A 25,752-nucleotide genomic window follows, 5' to 3' on the forward strand; every position below is an offset into this window, starting at 1 on the left:
GTAGTATGATGTTGGAGCTATTTATGATTCTTGAATAAATTTTTTATCTATTGTGAAGGATGTATAAAAGACCACTTTAATTCCTTTGAAGGAGGAAGGAATGAAAGATAAGAAATTGATTGTAATTAGGACTTACACCTTATGAGATTAGACTTCTTTAGATCAAAAGGTGATGGATTTGTAGAAGTTGGTTGAGAATTTTTTCAAGGTTGTACAATTGCAAAAGGATTTGATTAATGAACATAAATTTATGGAGGTGAAGGTTGATGATGAACAAATCATGTTATAGTGGTAGGTTTTTAAAGTAGTATTATATGAGTAGAAAGATCTTGTGAATAGATATGATGCAAAGATTTTATTGAGAAGTGACATAGGTAAAGTAAAATATCATAATAAGAAGTAAACATTAGTTTCTAAATTTAGGAGAGAAAAAGATAGAAGAAATGGGGTGAGCTATATAGATATAGTAGTGGCTATGGGTGCAATAATAGAGTAGTACTTGATGATGGATGATATACTACTAGGCTTGTGGAAATGGATAGCAAACCCAACCTTTTTTTGGAAAATTTAACTTACAAATGAGGACATGTGTATTAAGAATTATCATGTATTTTATGTCCTAAATCCTATTAGATTTCCATAAGTTCCTCTTATGGAACATATTATATTCTAGGGTTTCTAATGTAGGAGAATATTTGGATAGTTAGAAATCTTATATTGCACAAAAATATTTCCTTTCTATTGGTTTGTATTATATTCTAGTTTGGAATTTTTTTGTGTTCTATGTAACATTTGGTCTAGTTTCATTATCTTATGTGATCCTTAGTGATCTAGGAATCATGGACGTCCTATTTGTAGCTTTGTAGATTGATTTGATGTTTCCAAATGAAGTTATCATATGATTGACCTAGTCATATATTTGGATTCTTGTTCTAACAACCAAGTTGGGAAGAATTGACTTGTTATGGATATTCATATTATGTGAAGATTAATGGTGCATTTTTCTATATTATTAGACATGTGGTAAATGTCCTTGTATTTCTTAATTTCATGATGTATCTAATTGGGTGTGTTCTTATAGATTTGGATCTTGAACAATGTGTATTAGTGATACATTTAGTTATCTTTGAGATTGTTGATTAGATAATATGAATTGTGGCCAATGATCTTCTATATAAATAAGCTAGTATTTGCTGTTTAGGATTAAAAATAATATACTCATTTTAGAAATGAAGAGAGCCAATATATTTGAAAGGAAAAATAAGGTGACAAAGGAAATATTAAAATCCAAGCGAGCTAGGTTAAGAAGAGTTTTTCCATGAGAAACCCAATAACTAAGAGCTTTGTACAAAAATAGCCAAAGGAGACAAGAGATTTTGAAAGAGGAAAAGAAAATAAAAATCTCTTTTGAATTATTATGAATGAAGAAAAATCTTGGAATTAAAGAGAGAGAGAAAGAGGGAATAAGTAGCTCATTACAATAATGTCAATTGTGATGTGTATAAGAATGAGAGATAGCATCTCTTCAATAGAGATAAGGAAAGGAGTTGCTTGTGTAACTCCAAAGTCAATGAATGCCACCATTCATAATACATGTGTATAAAGTAATTTTCTTATTCAAGGAATTAAAAAAAATGACAAGTGTCCTCACACATGTAAAAGAGGACAAAAGAGTTATTAGGATCCTTGGAATATCCCTTTGTTTAATACATCCAAGAAAAAATTATTTTTCTAGCACACCACAATAATCTTACTTGGGGAGTTTACATCAATGGATTGCAATCCCAATTTTTTACAATGAAACTGAAATTTCTCTTTAGAAAGAGGTTTTGTCAAAACACCAACTACTTGATCTTCCCCCTTGCAATATAGATGTTGCACTTTCTTGTTTTTGACTTGTTCTCTAATGAATCAATATTGGAGAGAAATATTATTTTTCTGTGCATGAAAAAATTGACTTTTGACCAAAGCAATATGAAAGGAAAAAATAAGGATGGAAAAAAAATGATGACTAGAAATGTTATAGGGGAGAATGATATGGAAAAAAATAGTTACCAAGAAAATTATGAAAAAACTATAAATAGTTTTAAAATAACTCTACAAAATATAGTACAAATATGATAAAAGAGATTAAGAAAAAACAAAAATAGTTAAAAGAAATGAGACTATTTTGAATCGATGAGTTTTTCATGTAAAAATATAATAATTAAATTTTTCATCTTAAATAAGAGATGAATATCAATTTTACAACCACAAAGTTTCCTTTGCTGATTTAAGTTTTATAATATTCAAGAGAAGTTAATAAATTACACAAAAAAATGGGGCTGAGTGGAAGAATATGAAATTAATAGATAAAAAGTGTAAAAATTATATTAGATTTCAAATGGCAAGATAAATAAAAGATAAAATTATAATTTAAATTTGTAGATAAATAAGAATAGAAGAAAGTATATCTATATGAATATCAGAGATTAAGAATAGAAACAAAAACCTACATGCAAGTTAAAATATTTTTTTATATAAATTTGTAAATCAAGAAAATAGATCTGTAATAGGTAAATAGATTAGGATGAAAATAGAGAAAAATTAATTTGTCTTTAATTTCTAAGTGTACAAAAGTGTGATTTAAAAAAAAAACACACCAATAGAAAATTATTATTCAAAAATAACATGCAAGAACAATAGATTAGTTTTTTTATTAATGAGACCTACAAGAGTAGGAAATAAACAACTTGCAAATATTTAGAACCAAGTTATATCTCTCTAGAAACAAGACATCCAAAGTCATGCAGGAGCATCATTAAATGTAAGGATCCCTAAAGAAGAAAAAATATGGATCAAAGGAAAGGAAGAGTTTAAACCCATCAATTGACATGTGTTGAATTCAATCATGACCATAGGAGGCTTTAAAAATGATGAAATTGTAATGAATCCTCAAGTGTCTATTAAGGACCTTAGTATCTTTAATGATGAAATAGGGGTAGAAGGGAAATATAGATTCAAATAAGACCTTATGAGTCTTATAAAGATTTAGAAGTGGTTAAAATAAATTTGAATTCATTCTAGACAAATTTGAGAAGTTAAATAGTTAATTTATGCAATAATTTGTAATTTGGAGAATTCAAATAGTGGAATCCCAACGGTTAGTTTCATTTTGGAGGAAAATTGGTTTTAAGGAATTTAAGGCATAACTAAGCATGGAAACTGATCCAAATTATTTGGAATAGTTTTAGGAGATTTTGTTAAGTCAATTTTGAAGCATTGTATGGAGGGCAACACTGGGAATGATCCATTGTACAAACTGTGCAAGAAAACTCAAATAAAACTTCATTTTGATGTAATTTGGATGTTTTCTTTATATCTTTGTGATACAAGGATGTTCTAACCCTTGGAAGACATTATATTATGTGTTGATCCATTTTTAATGCTCTGAGGTTTATTTTTAATATGTAATTTTGCAAAACAGTTCTAATAGCCATTAGTAGTTTTCTTTTTGGTAGTTTTTGTCAAGATCTAATGTTTTGATGATCATTCCATGAATGAGACTACTGATTATCATGTATTGATCCATCCCTAACTTTTAAAATACTATTATAACAATTATATGTGAAGATGAGAGTTTTTTTGAAGGCGATTACTCAAGAATGAAGTGTTAAGGGATAATGGAAAGGTTGGTATGGAGCAGAAGTAGAGGATCTATCTGAAAGAGGTATAAGTATTATGATTTGAGGGGTCTAGATATACCCTACACAAGGTGAATCCATCCTTGTTTGATTCCAAAAGTGTTGGGACAACATCTAACTAGAAAGCCCTAGTTTAAGGGGGTTTTGAGGATCAATTTGGGGCTTTTGGTGTTACAGAAGTTTTGGGACTAATTCCTTTTGGATTTGAAGCATTTATGACCTAAGGAGAGACTTTCTAGACTTTGAGGTATTGGGAGTATAAGGAACTTATAGTTTCTTTGTTAAATTGCCCACTTTTCATGCATCTCTGAGCCACAATATGGTAATAGTAGGATATGGTCCAAAGGAACACATGGAATCATTTTGATATGTTGTAGTATGCCCAATTAAGTATTTCAATCCACCATTTTTTGGGGGAGTTCTTTGGGAATTTTGAAAGGAAAATCCACTTTTGTATTGCTAGAGGGCTAATAGGAAATCAACTAGGTCTCTAGGACAATTCTAGAGTTTTAGTTGTTGGATGTTGCTTGAGGACCAAAAAATTGTAAACCTTTTGAATCCACCTTTTTTTTCCTAAGACACCCATCCAATTAATTTAGGAAGCCTTGGAGTTGTTTGAGTACTATTTTTCCTTATGGAGGGTTTTGGGAACCTTGTATTTCCCTTATAGGTATAAGTGGGATTAACTTAGTTTTGTCTCCCACCACCCTTACCTCTGCATCAAGTGGTATCAGAGCATAGTAAGAATCCTTTGGAAGTTGGGGAAGTGGTCTTAAGAACTTTGATAGTTTAGATCCTTAGTTAGCTCTTAGAGTTGAATTATCCTTTGAGGAGAAGCACTTGAGTTTATCCAACTTGTCAAGGAGATTAGGAACCATGTCTAAAGGGCAAGGAGAGTTTCTCACAAGGATAAAAAGCATGGAGTTGGCAAGAATAGTCAAAGAAAAGTTGGAAAATAAAAAGAAGTTGAAGTAAACATTAGAACAAAGGGAGAAGGAGAGCCATGAGAATGATTAGACACTAGAAACTATGATGGAGAGAATATTGGCATTAGAGAAAAGGGATAAAGGGAAAAGTAGGATGAGGAAGTAGAAGTTGAAGGAGTGGAATAAGTACCCCAAGAGGAAGAAAAATTAGGTCCTAAAGATATAAGAATGACTAGGTTTGCAAAAACTATAAAGAGTGGAGATACAAGGGCAAGAGAAGATTTGCCTATGTATGGGGAAAAGATGGATAATGAGAAATTGATAGATTGGTACAATGCCATGGAGAATTTATTTGAATATGAGGAGTTGAAGATGGAAAAAATTTGAAGATAGAAAATTCAAGGTTAAAGGGACATGCTCTACTATGGTGGGATTATGTTCAAGCAAAGATATGGAAGAATAGGAAGCCAAAAATCACATCTTGGTATACTATGATGGATAAGATGAAGGCAAAATTGTTGCCCAATGATTATAGGGTGTAGTTACAAAAAGTTGTAGGGTCTTAAGAAAAAATATATGGATGTATAGTGGCACACTAAAGAGTTTCATAAATTGGAAATAAGGGTGAGTCATAAGGAAGATTGCAAGGTACATGGGGGGACTTAGGTTCAATATCCAAGATGAACTTAGTCTTGCTACCCCCTAATAAGTTGAAGATTGTTACAAATTGGCCATCAAGGCTGAGAAGAAGATCAAAGGAAGGCAAGAGAGATAAAGTAATATAAGAGGAGGTTCATTAATGATAGGTAGAGGTGGTCTACAGGTAGTATTTATTTTTAGAACAAGAGTGATAAAGACAAAGATAAACCATACACATCAAAGACAAGAGAAGGATATAGGGGAGAAAGACACAGAGGAAGAGATGATAGATTGTTCATAGGGAGATGCTTTACTTGTAATGAAGTGGGCCATCAATCATATAGGTGTCCTAAATGGATTGAAGACAAAAGTAGGGATAGAAGAGTCAATTTCATCCAAGAGGAACCAAGAGAAGAGGAGGAATCCGAAACCATATTGGCTTTTCCTAAAGAGGGAGAATGTTTTCTAGTGGGAAGAGGAAAACCACACAATCCAAGCATGTTTAGATCCAATTGCCAAATACAAGGTAAAATATGTCAATTTATTATAGATTTAGGCATAGGTTATAATGTAGTGTCTCATGAAGTTGTTAGGAATTTGAATCTAAGAGCTTTTCCAAATCATCAACCATATAATGCAACTTGGGTGAGCATGAATCAGAAAATGCTTGTTAGTGATCAAGTCATGATAGAATTGTTAGTTGGCAAGTACAAGGATGACTTATGGTGTGATGTTCTCAATATGGATTGTGGACATTTGATTTTAGAAAAATCTTGAAAATGGTCTAAGAATTTTATCCTTGATGGTTTCACAAACAAGTAATTGGTCTATCATGAAGATAGGAGGTATGAGTTACAACCCTTATTGAATGAGAAAGAAAAACCAATTGTCATGTGTTTTGGGAAGAAATGAATGTGTAGGTACAATATGATACTTGATAGTACAATAGTAAAGGAGTGAAATCATAGGGTAGTCAAGATAGTCCTAAACTAGGAGAGCTTTAGGATCTAAAATTTGTGCAAGTTGGGGCAGTCAAATGTCCTATAGTGGAATCACCACATATAACTAAAGGAGAAATGGGGAGGGAGATGTTTTATCCAAGGAATAGATCATAGATGAAGGCCTTGAAACCATCTTACTATCCTTCATCTAAATAGTCAACACATGAACATTATTTTGTTAATCCTTTGTATATGAATGTAGGGAATTTTATGAAGAGGCAAATTACCTTGGGAGATTACCTCACCCCTACATACCAAAAGTCACCAAAGATTAGTGCTTGCCCTAAGAAGATAAACTCTTGGGACAAGAGTTTTATTTGAGGATGGGAGTATGATTTAGAAGCATAAAGATATGTAAGGATCCCTAAAGAAGATAAAAGGTGGATTAGAGGCAAGGATGAGTTTAAACCCATTAATTGGTACATGTTGAAGCTAATCATGGCCTTAGAAGGCTTTAAAGATGATAAAATTGTAACGAATCCTCAAGGGCCTCTAAGGACCTTAGGATCTTTAATGATGCAATAGGTGTAGAAGAGAAATATGGATTCAAATAAGTTCTTAGGAGTATTAGAAAGAGTTATAAGAAGTTAAAATAACTTTGAAATCATTTGAGACAATTTTCAAAAGTTAAATAATTGATTTATGCAATAATTTGTAAGTTGGAGAATTCAAATATTGGAATCCCAACAGTTAGTTTCATTTTAGAGGGAAATCAGATTTAAGTAGTTTTACGCATAACTAAGAATGGAAAATGATCCAAATTGATTGGAATAGTTGTAGGGGATGTTGCTAAGTCAAGTTTGAAGCATTGTATAGAGGGCAACACTTGGAATGATCCATTGTACGAATTGTGCAACAAAACTCAAATAAAACTTCAGTTTGATGTTTTATTTATAGCTTTGTGATCAATGTATTTTCTAACCCTTAGAGGAAATTATATTTTATTTTGATCCATTCTTAATTCTTTGAAGTTTATTTATAATCTCTAATTTTGCAAAATAGTACTGATAGCCATTAGGAGTAGTGTTCTTTTTGGTAGTTTTTGACAAGATCTAATGTTTGGATGATCATTCCATGAATACCACTAATGATTCTCATGGAGTGATCTATCCTTGACTTGTACAATACTATTCTGATAATTATATGTGTAGATGAGAGTTTGTTTGAAGGTCACCACCCAAGAAGGTAGTGTTAAGGGATAATGGAAAGGTGGTATGGAGCAACAATAGAATATTTTTCTGCAAGAGGTATAAATTTTATGATTTGAGGGGTCTAGATACACCCTACACAAGGTGAATCCACCCTTCTTTGATCCTAGAAGTGTTGGGACAATATCTAATTAGAAAGCCCTAGTTTAAGGGGGTTTTAAGGATCAATTTGGGGCTTTTGGTGTTACATAAGTTTTGGGACTAATTCTTTTTGGATTTAAAGCATTTATGACCTAAGGAGAGACTGTTTAGAGTTTGAGGTCTTGGGAGTATAAGGAACTTATAGTTGCTTTGTTAAATTGCCCACTTTTCATGCATCTTTGAGCTCAAATTCACTGTCATATCTCTCTCAAAGCTCAAATTCACTTAAAGACAAAATGCACAAATGATTTGAAAGTGACCCCTTGGGCCCTTATATAGGGGTTGAACTAATTTTGGAAAGTGCTTCGATTTGTGCAAAAATCACCCCTTGGCTAATTTGACCATTCTAAATCCATTTTTGAGATCAAATTCGAAATCTGACACACCTAAGTGCCCTAAAAAAATGTTTTAAAATTTTGGGGACTGATGCAATCGAATGCTTGCGCACTCTATTTTTTTTTTGATATTTTAGGATTCCTGGAATTCTTTCAACTTCAAATCCTTTATATTTTCAAAATCCATTTTCAAAATAATCAACTCAAGTCAAAATTGGACAACTTTTGGTCAAAATTTGATCTTTTGGACCTTCAAATCATTGCAAACCGACTTTAAATTTTCTTCTGATCATTTTGATCTCTTCTCCATTCTGCAGAATCTTGGATTTTTTTTGTATCTCTCAACATATCACTTTACATCATATTTTTGGTGTGTCATCTTTCAATTTCGCTCCCAAGGGGGTAGGATGATTACATCATTGAATCCTTATTGCTCAAGGCACCTTGTGCCCATCTTATGACATCATTCAGGGCACCTCACCACTAGGGGCATCTTGTTTCTCTCTTTCTGGCATCTTTGTTATCTATTTTCATCTGATCATTAGTTGATTATAGGTATCAGGACAATCTAAATCTTTACTCCTGAGGATCAAGCCTCATTCTAGGGATGATTCTCTGACTCATAATTTGATCTTACCATCCTTTATCAATTTTAGGTATCTAGACATTTTATCTGGATCCTTAAAGGTTAAGCTCCATTCTAGAGATGATCTTTTAAATGCTATCACTCTCAGGTATCTAGTTGTTCTATTTGGATCCTTAAAGGTTAAGCTCCATTCTGGAGATGATCTTTTAAATGCTATCACTCTCAGGTATGTAGGTGTTCTATCTAGATCCTTAAAGGTTAAGCTCCATTCTGGAGATGATCTTTTAAATACTATTAATCTCCAGTATCTAGATGTTCTGTTTGGATCCTTAAAGGTTAAACTTTGTTCTAAAGGAAACCTTTAAAATGCTTATCAATTTTGGGTATGTAGGTATTCTACTTGAATTCCTTGGGATTAAGCTCTATTCTAGAGATGGTCCTTAAAAGCTTATCAATTGGTCTTTGTAACATCAACTTTGAAACCAATCTTATCTCTTTATCTTCACATCATGCTTTCTAATTTTCTTTGAATTGAATGTCCTGCTTGAACATTCATTCAAAGAGGGGCAAAATATAATACCTTAAAATTGGCTTATTGTCATTATACCAATTCTAGTCTATTCTAACCAATCCTAAGACCTATTCTAATAGGCAATTCTCATTCTGATTGTTGCTACTTGACTTAATTGTCGATGCAGAAAACCTTAATCTGCATTCATCATGCTCATTATTTAATTCCTATAGTATTTACTCATGTTAGTCACATCAAAACCTATTGGGTAATAGTTCATTTACTTATTAAGTATTTATACTTTAATTAAATTAAGTTATACCCTAAGGCTAATGTACTAAGAAATTAAATTTATTTAATTTAATAAATACGCCTATTCTAATTAATTGAATGAAATTATTTAATTAAATAGAAAAGGTATTTATGAGGTCATATCTCATTTTATTAAATTAAACATCTTTCCTAATTCTACTCTTCAGTTCTAAATGGAAACTCTGAGTGAACTCTCTCTTGAATTGGAATCAATCTAGTTAACTTGATCTCACACCCATGGCAAGTTCAGTTAATTTCTCATCACACTCAAATCAGAAACAGTTCACTTCACCTACATAAGGAAGTTTCCATTTTAACTAAATATTTCCTTCAATCCTAACCATTGATTTGAGTTGATCTCACCCATTGATAGATTCCAGGAATTCTATTTAAGGAACTCATAATTCCTCATTAAAGAGGTTGAATCTAGTTGCTATCGAAATGCTGTTGAAATTCATACTCACTTGTGCTCATATATTCTCATGCATTCACATTCTTAGATTAATCTCATTTAATTCTTAAAATACATACATCTAATATAGTTTCTTTTACATGTTTTTAGATTAAATGCATATTTCATTCTAGATTACTCTATAGCTTCATATAGACTAGTTGCATCTTTAAATCCTTCATTCTTAGAGGGTTTGGTTGCCTATACCTTAAATCTGAGGATATTAAATAGGCAAAATCCCTTTAGATAGGAGGCAATGGGTCGCACTGTCGAGTGTCTTAGATGAACAATTTAATGTTCATTTCATGATGACTTTGCAGGTAATGACCACGTTGAAGTGTGTGTGTTAAATAGAGGTTGCATTTCCATGTATACATTTCTAGCATCCGCCATGGGGCCGAGAAAATCAATTTCTCTGGCCTCATCTACATTTTTTAATGTTATTTTAGTGTTTTGTCCATACTATTTCATACCAGTACTTGAATCTTCGCATGAGGATTTTAAGTGCTCACGCAAAGTTTTATACCGTATCACGTGAAAAAGTGCCCAACTACACAAGTCTTCGTGCCACACATTATTTTCTCACCCGACTCAGACAAAGATTTTGCGTGACCCTGCACAAGATTTCTCATGACTCTGCAAAAGATTTTACACAAAGATCTGCAATAGCAAGCTCAATTTCAGCATTTTTCAGCATCTTGTTCATTCAATTTTGCTAATGTGCTTTTCTTGGAATTTGTGTTGTTATGTTTCTTTGTTTTTTCACAACTTAACTATTGTCTACAGGATGTTTTGACGAAGATTCCTTATAAAACCCACTCAAATAGAAATTGGCCCTTGTTTGCATGACGATTTCTGAAGAAATGTTTGATGAAGACCACTTTTAAAACCCACAAAACAATGTGTCTTATTTATTTCTTTCAAAACATAGATTAATTAGGGCTTGTGAACTTCTTAGGGTGCAAGATGAAAGAATAAGGGATTATGCTCTTCACCACTTGGAGGTCATGACCAAGGGTGAATCAAAAACCTAGATGCTTCCAAAAGACAACATTCCAAGGGAGGCAAGTAGCTTAGTGGTTCTTTAGTGCTTGTTCTTTTCTATGATGAGATGATGGTTTCCTTTCTAAGGGAATCAAAATCTTCAGGAAGAATGAGTCTAGATTGATTAAGCTAAGTTGGTAATCAACCTGTTTTGCATGTTTGGGTGAGAAAGTAAGGTAGAGGAGTATGCTTTTTCCCCTTGAGGGAAATCAAAAACTTCGACCCTTGCGATCAAACCACTAGTCCAAGTCAATCCTTTAGAGGGCCTCCCGGAGTGATCCAACCTCCAGGAATGACCCAAGTGAGCACACTCCTTTCACCAGAGATTCCAACTCACTATAATCAAGATGCTTTGTAGAGCAAAAGAATCCAAAGCTGAATTAATTTCTTTCTATTGATTCTTGATATCACGTGTCAAGGGGAAGCTCTATCTATTGCACTGGCTGGTGTCGGCCCCAGTCTTGCTAAACAAGTGTGCACACTTTCAGATGCTAGTGTGGGCTGCTGGTCTCAACTTTTCTTGTGGAGCCATTGAGAATTAATACAAATGGAAGCCAAGTAAAAACCTTTAGTTAGAAGCCACCTGGTTCACCTCCAAAAGGAGGCATAATCTTTGTGCAAGGAGGGGGAAGAATCTCTCCTATAGAACTCACCATAAGCATGCTACTAGACATCTGAAGGTGGTATATGAGCTCATCCCCTAACACAAGAGAACTCATTCAATGTATACTATTGAGTCCTTTGAATATACCAAAAACACGAGCACCCTCTAGGGGGTGACACGGCTGTGTGAGGTACATGCATGCGCATAAGATGTGGGACAAAGGTTTTGTGTTCTCTACCATTTTCTATTTCTAGGGATAAAGTGTGCTTGTTATCGAGTCTTCAACATGTCTAAACTTCCTCAAAAAAACTAAGAGTCAAGACTCCCTTGTTCCTTTGAGTTGCTTTGCCCTCAGTTGGATTGTATTCAACTACTGATTGTTTCCCATTGCCTGGTTCAAATGCTTTGCCTAATTACAACTAAAACACTTGTTTAAATGATTTTTAGAGTTAACCTTGCTATCTATTCAACAAATTAGTCCAACTAGCCTGTCAATCTATCCAAATAGTCAAGAAATCTCTTCAAAATCCAATGCTATTGTCAAAATGGTTCTAATTTTTGTGCATAGATTTGCACTTTCTTGCGTGAGAATTCATCTTTTCACACAAGCCTGTTAAACTCTTTGCACAAGATCTTTTGTACACCCACGTAAAATCTTTCCAATTGTATTTTCTATCCTATAACTTCTTTGTGTGAGCCAAATAAAGTCTTCAAGTGAATTTAAATTGCTTCTCTGAGTCTTTGCATGACCTGAAAAACTTTCTCACGTGGCTCGTAGATAATCTTCGCACAAGACCTTGCTCTACAACTATCAAATCAGCCTATTTGACCAATCTATGATCTCCATTTAGTTTGATGCCTACATTGAGTTGTCTCTTTTTTGTATGTACATAGTCCCAAATAGTGGCATTTAGCTTAAACTAAAGATTTTTGATCTACACTTTGACCTAGTCTTGTCATTTAACTTTTTTTGGATTCTCATTCTTTAGTGCTTGTTATAATTTGTGTTACGATAGTCATAACCTTTGGTTGTTCAAGCCTTCAAATCAGACTACTCGTGCCTTAGTATACATCATTCTTGTCTTATCCTATTGAGACTCAATCTTAGTGCAGTCCTTGTCTAGGTTCTTGCCTTTTGTCCTTGTCTATGACTGTTGCAACAAGGAGTGGCAACATGTTTTATCCTCTTAGACTTAGGTGAGGTTGTGCTAGGGGTTATAATCACAGAAGAGGTCACTTACCTTTTGTTACATAGTTTACATCTAATTCATCTAGTGAGGCATCTTCATGATCTCCCTCACCTATTAGGTCACCTTGAGTTCAATGAACATTTTCCATAAACCTGCAAAAAATTAGGAATCCTTTGTATAAAGAGGATACTAAGACAGGTAGAGGTCCTATATCCCCAAACACAATGTCTGACTCCTTTTTCAAAGGACCTTTCAAAATACAACACACTGAAACTAAACACATTCCTACAATGACTAATCATGAACCTGAACATGGTAGTCATAGTAGACATCAAGAACCACCTAGGAATGACAAAGAGAAAGAGAAAGACCATGACATTGATGAGGAATAGGAAGAGGTGGAAATACTCCTTGAACACATAGAAAAATGTCAAAGAGACAAAAACTTTCAAAAGGTCATGGGAATCCTACTCAACGAAGAGAAAGAAGAGTATTTTCTCAAACTTTCCAAAGAGGGAGCAAAGTTGCCCTCTCATTTCAATGTGGAAACTATTATCATGCTTGAAGAAGAAATTGAAACTTCTAAACTCCAAAAGAAATTGAAAATTATGCAAGACCAACTAGCTCAGATGATGCATGAGAAAGAGAAACCCACAAAAACATACACATTGGATGCTCTTTCTCCATTTCCATTTGACAAAAGCATAAACATGTCACCTTTCCCATGAGGCGTAGAGCTACCCAAGTATGGCAAGTACTTTGGTACCACTGATCCCCAAGATCACTTGCTAGAATTTGGTGCTTTATCTATGGATTTTATACACAATCAGACATACCTTATGCATTTATTCCCTAGAAGCCTAGGTGGTTAGGATTTAGAGTGGTTTTCACATTTACCTCCCAATATTAAGATGTTCAATGAAATTGCCAACTTATTTGTTCAGCAGTATTCTCATAACATTCAACATCCTATCAACATTCAAGATTTATGCAACCTTAGGTAGAAAGTTGGAGAACCTTTTCTCACATTCCTCTAATGGTGGAGACAACTGTACACTAAGTATTCCTGCAAAATTCTAGAAACAAAGAAGCTTGACATTTTCACTAATAACCTCCTACTTGATTTCAGATATAGAATCCAACTTCAAGGTCCACATACCTTTGAAGACATGATCACATAGGCTATCTATATCAAGGAATTTATGATCAAGAAAGGTGAACTCACTCTTTAGAGGGACCTAAAAAAAGGTTCCACTTCCAACAGGGATAAAACCAAACATGTCAACAAGAACTGAGAAATTGTATATGATGGAGTTGTTGACAATGTCACCCCCAAACCTTCTAAAGTAGCATTTAATCTCACAGACGGCCTCAAAGCGACCAAAAACACTGAGAAACCTCCTCCTAACAATAAGAGATTTGGGAACAAACCAAGAAACTCATGGGCCATACGCCCCAAGCGAGAATATACACCCTTGGGAGAACCTTTGGATGTGGTTTACAAAACATTGTTACAACATAAGCTTATTTCACCAATGGACAATCCTTGTTCCTATGATCCACAACCACATCCACCATGATGCAATGAAACCTCATTTTGTGAGTATCACCAAAACAAGGGACATAAAACTAGCAACTGCATAAACTTGCATCATAAAGTCCAGGACATGATTGATGCTGGTGATCTTGTGGTAGATGGACATAACAAAAACTTGGATCACAAGGCATTCAAAGAGCCTTTCCCAACCTATGAAAAAGGAGAGACTTCAAAACCACAACCCAACAATAAGGTCAACTATGCATATTCCAACGATGACAATATGATCAACATGGTTGAACTTGTGGATTCTAAATACTGTGACATTATTTCCATTAAGGGAAAACAAGATAATGACAAACCTAAGATACCATTTTTCTTGAGGGGCCCTACTCTCAACGCAATGGATAATACACCCCTGCAACACTGTGCTAATGCTGTCACTCACTCTTGCACCAGGTTGGTACTCAAAGGCCCTGTGCCTTCTACTTTCAATATTGAACAACACAAAGAAGAAGCCCTCACTGGACCATTTGGAAAAGTTGCAAAACCCACAAAAAACTCGATGACAACCAATTATAGTGTTCTCAATCAATTGAAATGAACTAATGCTCAGATTTCCACCTTTGAGCTACTTAAAATCTCACCTGCTCATAGGTGGATTCTAGATAAAGCTCTCGCTAAGGAAAATGTTCCTCAAGATCTTGATCTTGAGTGATTTCAATCCATGGTAGGTCACCTAATGTCGCCTTATCTTATGACCTTCTCCAAGGAGGATGATAACTCGTTGAGTCATCCACACAATTCACCTCTACACATTGAGGTTATGATCCATCAGACATGTTTTTAAGGTACTTATCGATAATGGTACTTGCCTAAATATTGTCTTTGCTACTCTACTTAGACAATTGAATTATTCTGAGGACTCAATTAACCCTTGACATAAGATCACTATCAAAGTGTATGATGAAGTGGAACAAAAGTCTCTAGGTCTTGTGGTTTTACCCATACACATCGGTCCTGTAGAAAGGGATGTCACCTGTTAGGTGCTTGACATTCCCTTGGCTTACAACATTCTGTTAGGATGGCCATGGATACATGAGATGTATGTTGTGCCATCCACATACCACCAATGCATCAAGTTCCCATTTCATGGCTCTAAAGTTACTATTCCTGCCACTACTAGCTATACCTGCAATATGCTCAAGGCTGTTGAAACTTTCATCCCTGCTAACTATGAATCCACTAATTTTTATGACAATAAGCTGAAACAAATTAGGCAGTCATTCAAACTGAAAGAAACTGGCATGGGAGAGTATCACATTGAACCAGTGCTATCATTGACATCTCATCCATAATCACCTTGTCATTATAGTAGACCCTCAGAGGCAAAGAAGCCATTCGTACTAACACCTCAGAACAAGTATAATGGCACTTTTGTTAAGGCTATAGTGCCCTTAGAGGATGAAATTAAAAATAGAGCCATTGAAACATGGCTTTATAGAGAAGAGGTTCCAATAAACTTAATAGAGAGAGCTCAAGAAATCACTCCTGAGAAATATAAGCCTAGTCTTAGGCTTATGAAGCATTTTTGTTACAAGGGAACTGGCCCTATTAGGTGCAATAACAATGGCCTAATTGATCCTATCAAAGCAATAGTGATACAACTAGCCTAGGATTCAAGAAGGTTCCTTTCCATTATGGACCTAATAAATTCATACCAACACTTGAGAGTTCATTTGGAAATGAGTCACAAGCTAAGTCAGATACTCAAGAGGAAGAATCTAATGATGAGGATTCCTATCCTCATCCCATTCCTCATGATCTTGCTAAATTATTCATTGATCCATATGACTTTGTGCCACGTGTTAGCACTATCGATGATACCAGTGATTCTTCTGAGCATAATACTAAGCAACTCAAATATCATTCAAAAAAGGGAGAATCTAGTCAATGATTATGTATCGAGTATCTGTGTAAGAACCCAGAGGATGAAGATGAGTATGTCCCTATCACTATTGGGGAGCTCTATATTCTTTTGCAATGTAGCACTGATTCTAAGGAATATGAGTTTGACTCTCTTTTTAGAAGTGACTACTGATAAAGACATTGATCAAGTGCATGTCTATGAAAACCAAATCAAAGTGGGTGAAATGTCAAGGGTTAGGTCGCATGGGTCTGATCCAACTAGTGTCCTAGAGTCGTCAATTGCTAATGTTCATACTCAGAGGCATTTGAACACATTTGTGGATGAGTTTTCCATATATCTCAAATTGTTGGTCCAAGTACTTAATGACTATACTATGAATGCAATTGAACCAGCCACCACTCTCTCACTCACACATCCTAAGCTTATAGACTGGAACCCTAATACATCTAGCGAAGTCCCCACATTCCATAATGACTATGCTCTCACCTATTACCTAAATGTTATCAAACCTATAACATCTTCCACCAATGAGTAGAGTGTCAACATAACTGAGGCTGACATCAAATATCTCAGTCATAAAATAAAAAGTAAAAAATGCAAAAGGTTCGATGGGGAAAACCACATTGTGGCAATGTCGGAACCCAAAAAAGTAAAAACAAAAGACGTATCCAAGGGTGAAAATGTCTCTGAGGCACTCGCAGATGAGATATTTGATGCACTTCCTAGTCACTTTTAAGAGAGATCATCAGTGTTGATAGAGCCAATGCAGCTAATTAACTTGGGCATGAAGAACATCCTCATATGATACATTTGGCATAGTTGTTGTCACATAAAGAAAAGGAAGAATTCATTTCCTTTTTCAAAGAAAAGAAAATAAATTTTGCTTGGACATACTCTGACATGCCAGGACTAGATCCCGATCTTATCATGCATCACTTGTCCATAACACCAGGCATCAAACTAGTTAAATAGAAGCTTTGAAAAATGCATCCTCATGTTGCATTGCTCATCAAAGCAGAACTAGAGAAACTTCTAAAAGTTGGTTTCATCCGCGCAATTGATTATGCTGAATAGATATCCAATATTGTTCTAGTTTCCAAGCATGATAAATCTATCAGGGTTTGTACTGACTTCCATGATCTTAACTTGGCATGTCCTAAAGATGACTTTCTACTTCCTAATATTGATATGATAGTGGACATGACAACTGGCTATGAGAAGTACTCACTTATGGATGGGTTTTTTTGGATACAATCAGATAAAAATTGTGCTAGAAGACCAAGAGAAATGGCTTTCACATGTGCATGGGGAACCTTTTGTTGGAATGTAATGCCATTTGGCCTGAAGAACATTGGTGCTACATATCAGTGGTCTATTACTACAATTTTTCATGATATGATGGATAAGATTATGGAGGACTACGTTGATGATACCTTGGTCAAAAGTGCTAAATGCAATACTCATTTGCAAGATTTGGGACCCATCGTAGATCATATGGAAAAATTCAATTTTTGGCTCAACCCTAAGAAATGCGCATTCGGTGTCACATCAAAAAAGTTGCTAGGATACATCATTTCTTCAAAAGGAATTGAGGTGGATCCAAAGAAAGTACAAGCAATAATGGACATGCCACCACCTTGAAACATCAGTTAGATGAGAGGACTACAAGGAAGGCTTCAATCTATTCATAGGTTCATCTCATAGTTGGCGGATAGATCACAACCCTTCACAAAGACCTTAAATAAGGGTGTAAAATTTAATTGGAGCCAAGATTGTGAGCAAAGCTTATCATAGATCAAACAATATCTTGTCAATCCACCAATCCTGATGCCTCCTATCCATGAGAAGCCTTTGATTTTATATATTTTAGCAACTCAAATGTCTCTAGGAATCCTATTGGCTCAGGAAGACAATGAAAATAAAGAAAGGGCTATTTACTACTTGAGCCAAACATCGATCTCTTATGAGAAGAACTACAACATTATTGAGAAAGCTTGCTTGGAAGTTGTCTTTGCTTCCCAGAAGTTGAGACACTACATGCTTGCCCATAGTATGTGACTCATGGCTAAAATAGATCCACTAAAGTACTTGCTCAGTAAGGTAGCTCTCATAGGAAGATTGGCTAAATGGGTTATGATACTCAGTGAGTTTGACATCCAATATATTGAACACAAGGCTATAAAGGGATAGGTGATTGTGGATCAACTGGCTGATGCACCCATGCATAATCTCCTGCCAATGAACATTGATTTTCCAAATAAGTCAATTCTAACACTCACGCACCAAACGTGGGTCATGTTCTTCGATGGGTTCTTCAAACAAAAAGGATCAAATGTTAGATTACTCTTCATTACACCATAGAGATACTCATTTCCCAAAGCGTATAAGATTCTATTTCCTTATACAAACAACATTGCTGAATATGAGGCTTTGATGAATGGCATGAAAATTATGGCTGAAGGGAGAGTGGATTAGTTATACATCTTTGGTGCTCTCAGCTTGTCATCAACCAGGTTAATGATGTGTACCAAACAAAGGATGAGAAACTAATTCCTTACAAGTGCATGGCTGATGACTCAAAGAAGTATTTTGCACACATCACCTTCCAACAAGTTCCATGAGTAGATAATAAAGTAGTACTTTGGCTTCCCTGCTACAAAGGCCTGAAAATGACCTCCAACATGAGTTCATGGTGGAAGCATTACACTACCCAGCCTATGACACCCCTGATTCTAGGATGATCTATTTTATTGTTGGACAAGAATCATCTCGCTACCATCACATTTATTCCTATCTTCATACTAAAACCATTTTGGAAGGTCTGATCCAGAATGAGAAATGTTACCTAATCCGTAATGCTTCACATTATGTCAAATATTGCTAACGATATGTATAGGAGAGGTCTCAATAGAACACTCTTTAGATGTTTAGAAGTCAAAGAGTCCAAATGCACACTAATTGACATTTACAAGGGCATTTGTGGATCTCACTCCAATGGCCTGACACTAGCTTGCCAACTCCTTAGAGTTGGTTACTATTGGCCTAAAATGGAGCAAGAAGCTATCAAGTATGCTAGATCCTACAAGCAGTGTTAGCTACATAGGAATCTAATCCATGCTCTAGCCAGAGAGCTGATTCCCTCTACTACAACATGGCCATTTCAAAAATGGGCCTTTGACTTGGTGGGATAGATCCACCCAACCTCTGCTAACTGACATAAGTTCATTATCATAGTTACAAATTACTTCACAAAGTGGGTAGAGGTAGTACCTCTCACAGTTGCTAATGGAAAAACTGTAGCACTTTTTATCACAAACTACATCATCTGCCAATATGGTGTACTATCCTCAATCATAACTAACAATGGAGGACAATTCAAGAACAAAGACCTTAAGGAACTATGAAAGAAATTTAAAATCACACAACATTGGTCTTCCATTTATTACCCTTAGGGCAATGGCCAGGCTAAGGCATCCAATAAGGAAATCCTCAAAATTCTTCATCACACAGTTAGTAAATCAGGGAGAGACTAGCATCTCTAGATTAATCTAACCCTATGGGCATATAAGACAAGCATCCAAACTCCAATAGCCACGACTCCCTTTACTTTGGTGTATGGGGCAGATGATGTGCTTCTAATAGAGGTTAAGATTCCTACCTTGAGAATCTATATGAAGGGCCTTATTACTGATGATGACTATAGGATAGCTAGGCTTCAATAGCTTGTGTTATTGGATGAATGTTGACAAGTGGCATGTGATCATGTGTGAGCATATCAACAATGAATTTCAAGAAGCTACAATCAGAGGGTCAAGCCACATGACTTCTAGTTGGGTGATCTCATCTTGAGAGAGAACCCTAAGAATCAATAGCAATGAGTCCAAAAAGGGAAGTTTGAACCAAACTAACTCAGTCCTTACATCATTATGGTAGTAAATGGATCTGACACCTATCAATTTTCCATAACTGAAGGAGAAGTGCTCAAAGAACCTATCAACACTCTCCACCTGAAGTGTTTTTACAATTGATTTGATATCAGTAGCTCTTTGTACATATCTAGATGTCCTGAAAAGAAATATTAAAAATTAGAAAAAGTCCTATAAAAAATTGTTACCTTGGTGAAATCCTAGCAATAGGCACCTTGGTAACACAAAAAAAATTGAAAAAATCCAAAAAATACAAAAAAAATCAAAAAGAGAAAAATACAAAAATAAATAAATTGAAAAAGAAAGTGCCATTGGTGAAAACCTAGAAACAGGCATCATGGTAAAAAAAAAAGGAAACTTTTGCTGAGAAGGTGAAAACCTAGTAAATAGGGGCCTCTTGTTCCTAATGCTCCATCTTGCATTGCATCTTCTGGCTCTCTACACAATTTCTTTTCTGCTTTTCCTACTTTCTGCTCATGTATCCATGGATTGAGTCTATCATAGCTTGGGGGCATTCCCCCTTAGTGTCACTCTTTTGAGATTCTCCCTATAGAATCTCTTTTGCCACAGTCACCAGTGGTCCTCACTGTGTCTGCCTACTATTGCTAGTGTCACCCCTTTTGAGATTCTCCTCATAGAATCTCTTTTGCAATAGTCATTGATCATTCTGATTGTGTCTGCCTACTGTCGCTAGTGTCACTCTTTTCAAGATTCTCCTCATAGAATCTCTTTTGCAATAGTCACCAGTTGTTTCAGCTATTTCTACCTACTATTGCTCATGTCACATTTTTAGATTCCTTGATAGAAGATCTCTTTTGCATCAGTCACCGGTCATCTTGACTATGTTTGTCTACTATTGCTTAGTCCTCCTAGATTCTTCACCTCAAAGATTCCTCTTTAACCTCAGTCATCAATCATCTTGATTGCATCTGCCTACTGTTGTCACCCTAGTGAAGAGATTTATTTCAAACATGTTATGGACACTAACACTTGACATCAATCTTATGACACAAAAATGAACCCAAAACGATGAATTTGTTTGGATATGCTGAGCATTTTTTTTGTTTTCTTTGTTTTAGTTTTATCATGTCCCTTCGAGCAACTCAATGATGTCATTTCTGATTAGAGAAGTAATGACTAGGGGGCATGATCTATTCTTTTCTTTCTATCTATAGTTTAGTTCCAATTAGTTGACAAATTCCTATAAGAGGGGTGTCCACTATAAGAGCCTCCATCTAGTATTCGATGGTCGGGTGTACCTCAACTCCTTTTATATGAATACATCAATAATGCTGGTTCTTCTCCTTCTCTATTGGAGTGAATTCTTTATGCTATAGTAATATCTAATACTCATTTTGCTAAGTGAATGCACGAGTCACTATGAGTATATATGATGCATTTTTGTCTTAGGTTATAGATGCAGAGGCCATTTTGAACATACTACTTATCAATTACTTATCATAAGAAGGATCTTCCATGTGTTTGGCATGTCTACATGCACGCAACATTCTGGTCATCCTAGCATTTATGCTTTGATGCTTATGTTAACTTGCCATATTAAAAGGGACAAATGTTCTAGTTATTTTGGCTTCTTGTGCCTCGAATGCTTAAATTTAATCCTGAAAAACCTATGACATATGTCCTATTTATATTTTCATGATTGCAAAGTTAGTGGTAATTGTAGGATATATAAGCTTCATTTATGTCCAGTGATGAAAAATTGTCAATGCTCAGTAACTAGACCTACGGTTGCATTTAATATAGTCTTGCATTACATAATTCACTTGCATACACACATGATTTAGTTGTGATCCTATCCCTATTCTCCATGATGGGGGATTGGGGGTCTCTTCAAACATATCCAGATTCTCCACCACTGCACAAGTGTTTGGTTTGTTGGTTCATGCTCCTCGATGGAATACTTGTCACCATGAAGCAAAAACACACAACACTACATGAGATGTCACATTCATTTCCATATGCATTGTATCCATATACTTACATCATCTACTCTACATAATCATAATCACATCACACCAGAGTGAGCCTACACTTCTCACATAACATTCATCTCATTGATATCTCATGTACATCAAAGTAAAATAGACATAGACAATGACATGTACATAGGAATACTCAACTCAAAATCTTGTATATATATATCAAAAAAATGTTTCAATACAAAAAAATGGGTGCTACTCGAGCACTATTAATCAAAATCGTACAAAATGGTGTTTGTACACCAATAGATACATAGCCAAAATCAAAATCAGGGATCAAAGTAGTTAGGAGCTAACTATGGCTTACACTATCACCTCTTGCAGTTGGAAGAGGGGGAGGAGGTGGCATATCTAGTCTCATTGAAGGATGAGCACCCCCAGAATCTTGGGCATACTAGAAAAATTGAGGAACCTACTGAGCCTCATTAGGTACAACTGTAGAGTATGCTAAGAAATAATACACCACTTGGGCCATCTGCAATCTGACCTCATCCTATAGCATCTCTACCCTCCACTTGGCTATTTGTACATGCTCCTATAGTCTCAAGATCTCCTGATCTTGCTCAGCTAGCCATGCATCCCTCACCGCCACTGCAATCTGTAACTCTCTGATCTATTGAGAAGCCTGGCAGATCTGCTCCCTCTGTCATCAAAAAATCTTTGGGGATCTTATGGTAGGCTACTCCTACATCTCCTCATCAAGCATATCAGGTGCCTACTTAGTGGGTTCTTGCTCCTCCATCGTCGGCCTCTGTCACTGTCTCTACCCTCCACCACTACTCCTAGCCCCTAGATCTAATCGCATCTATCATGCAAGGATCTCCACCTGCCTAACTCTCTGCCTCACCTCTAGTAGTGGGACCTGTGTTACCTATTGCGGGAGAAATCTCTATGGAGGAGCTTGCTACTGCTCTACTGGTGCCTATTGTGGGCCTGACAGTACTCCCCCCAAGGGATTTATAAATTGTGGGATGAGGTGAGCAATAAGATATGTTTGATACGCTGTCATCACCCCTGCATCGGCTACCTCTAGATGGTAGTCCCACTATGTCACAACTAGGTTGCACACATCAATCATCAATTGCCCTGCATCTAATCTCATCAGCCATCCCCATGTCAGATCCTTCATGATTCATGCATAGGCAAAAAACTCCTAGGAGATGTCCTGTTGCCTCCCATATAGCCTCCATACTTGACTAATGGAAAACCACTCGATGATCTATGCAGTCCTTCCCACCAGCGGTTGCAAGCTAAACATCCAATCGAGCTCTATAGGAGTGTCATCCCACTCTTTGGTCTCTCACTAGGGCTGCCATATGATAGAGACCAGGTCATCGAGACGGGCCCTCCACTGCTCTATCTTACCTAGGCCTACCTGGGTAATATGTCCTCCATATCTACAAATGAATGGCTCTGTAGGCTCTTGGGCAGCATCAAAAATAGGTTGTGTGATTGGCAGATGCTCCCATGCCTAGACTTGTAGCACATACACACTAGTGACCATACTCTTCCACTCGTGGTACACTATCTCGTGCATCTCATAGAACATATGGGAGAGCGTTTATTGACCCCATCTGAATCTCTCTAGTGCATCCAACATCCTCTGCAACATGATCCCCCATCCACACTCCAAACCGTGTTGTCCTCTATCTGGAACCAAGAAGTAGCTAATGAATATAGCCAAAATTATGGACAATCTATGTGTCTACCCATATGTATGGACGAGCTCATCCTAGGTGATGGCCCATCCAATCGCTAACTGTCTCCCAAAAATGTTACACAATGCCTCTATCCCTACCCGGGGCACTGTGTCATATAATACTCCCAGTCCATGAAATGGTATGTGCAAGATCTTGTATATGTCCTTAGGGGTCATAGTCATCTCTCCCCGAGGAAGGTGGAAGGTGTTTGTTTTCGAATGGAAACACTCCACCAATGTAGTCAAAAGGCCATGATTCACTAGCAATGCTGGGATCCAGCATAAATATGTGAGCCCCAATATATCTATATGAGACATGTCCTCTACATCTAGGCTCCAAAACAAATCCCCATATGATAGATTGTGAGATTTGAATGAAACATCACCAAAGACCACTTGCATACACGAAAAACAAGAGTGACAAGAAAATGGTCAGTACTCGATCACAAAACCTGAGCGACGAGGAAACAAATGCAAAGATAATGCTAAAAACATTAAAAAATACAATTTTAAAACCTACTGCTATCACATATTTTTGCATGAAGATTTATTTCCTCATGCAAAATTTCATCTCTTCATGTGAGAATTTATATCTTTGCACGAGAAAATTCATATTCTCACGTGAAAAATTCAAGTTCTCGCACGTGATAGAATCCCCACACGAAGAGAATCTCTCTCGCGTGAAGAAAGAAATTTTCATGCAAAAATAGACAATCTTGCGTGAAGGGCGACAAATCTATATGCAAAAATTTAGCATTATTCATGTGATAAGTGGGTATCTCCTGTGTGAGAATCCCCACTGACGTGTGTGAAGATCCACCTGGTTGACAAATCTTTGTGAGAAGAAAGATGGACTACGTGAAAGAAGGGATGGTCTGATGGGAAGATCGATGTTGACCACCTAAAAACAAGCTAAAAGTATAATAAATGACCTCAAAATGCATAAAAATAAAAGTACAAAGCTCAAATATCGATAACTCACCAGAGGTTCATAGTCAACTAGCCAGCTATGTCGTCGGGAGTGCTTAATATGATGATATCTAACGTTCACTACCATATCTCTCTTAGAACTCAAATTCACTAAAAGACAAAATGCACAAATGATTTGAAAGTGATCCCTTGGGCCCTTATATAGGGGTTGAACTAATTTTGGAAAGTGCTTTGATTTGTGCAAAAATCACCCCCTGGGTAATTTGACCATTCTTAATCCATTTTTGGGATCAAATTTGAAATCTGACACACCTAAGTGCCTTAACAATGGATTTTAAAATTTTGGCGACTAACGCAATCAAACGCTTGTGCACTCTAATTTTTTTTGATATTTTAGGATTCCTAGAATTCTTTCAACTTCAAATCCTTTATATTTTCAAAAGCCATTTTTGAAATAATCAACTCAAGTCAAAATTGGTCAACTTTTGGTCAAAACTCAGTCTTTTGGACCTTCAAATCACTATAAATTGACTCTAAATTTTCTTTTGATCATTCTGATCTCTTCTCCATTCTGCAAAATCTTGGATTTTTTTTGTATCTCTCAACATATCACTTTACATCATATTTTTGGTGTGTCATCTTTTGATTTTTCTCCCGAGGGGGTAGGATGATTACATCATTGAATCCTTATTGCTCGAGGTACCTTGTGCCCATTTTATGACATCATTCGGGGCACCTCACCACTAGGGGCATCTTGTTTCTCTCTTTCTGGCATCTTTGTCATCTATTTTCATCTGATCATCAGTTGATTATAGGTATCGAGACTATCTAAATCTTGACTCCTGAGGATCAAGCCTTGTTCTAGGGATGATTCTATGACTCATAATTCGATCTTACCATCCTTTATCAATTTCAGGTATCTAGACATTTTATCTAGATCCTTAAAGATTAAGCTCCATTTTGGAGATGATCTTTTAAATTCTATCACTCTCAGGTATCTAGGTGTTCTATTTGGATCCTTAAAGGTTAAGCTCCATTTTAGAGATGATCTTTTAAATGCTATCACTCTCAGGTATCTATGTGTTCTATATAGATCCTT

Source organism: Cupressus sempervirens, chromosome 2, assembly GCF_028749045.1.
Source record: "Cupressus sempervirens isolate cs-2001-9-10 chromosome 2, ASM2874904v1, whole genome shotgun sequence".
NCBI lineage: Eukaryota > Viridiplantae > Streptophyta > Pinopsida > Cupressales > Cupressaceae > Cupressus > Cupressus sempervirens.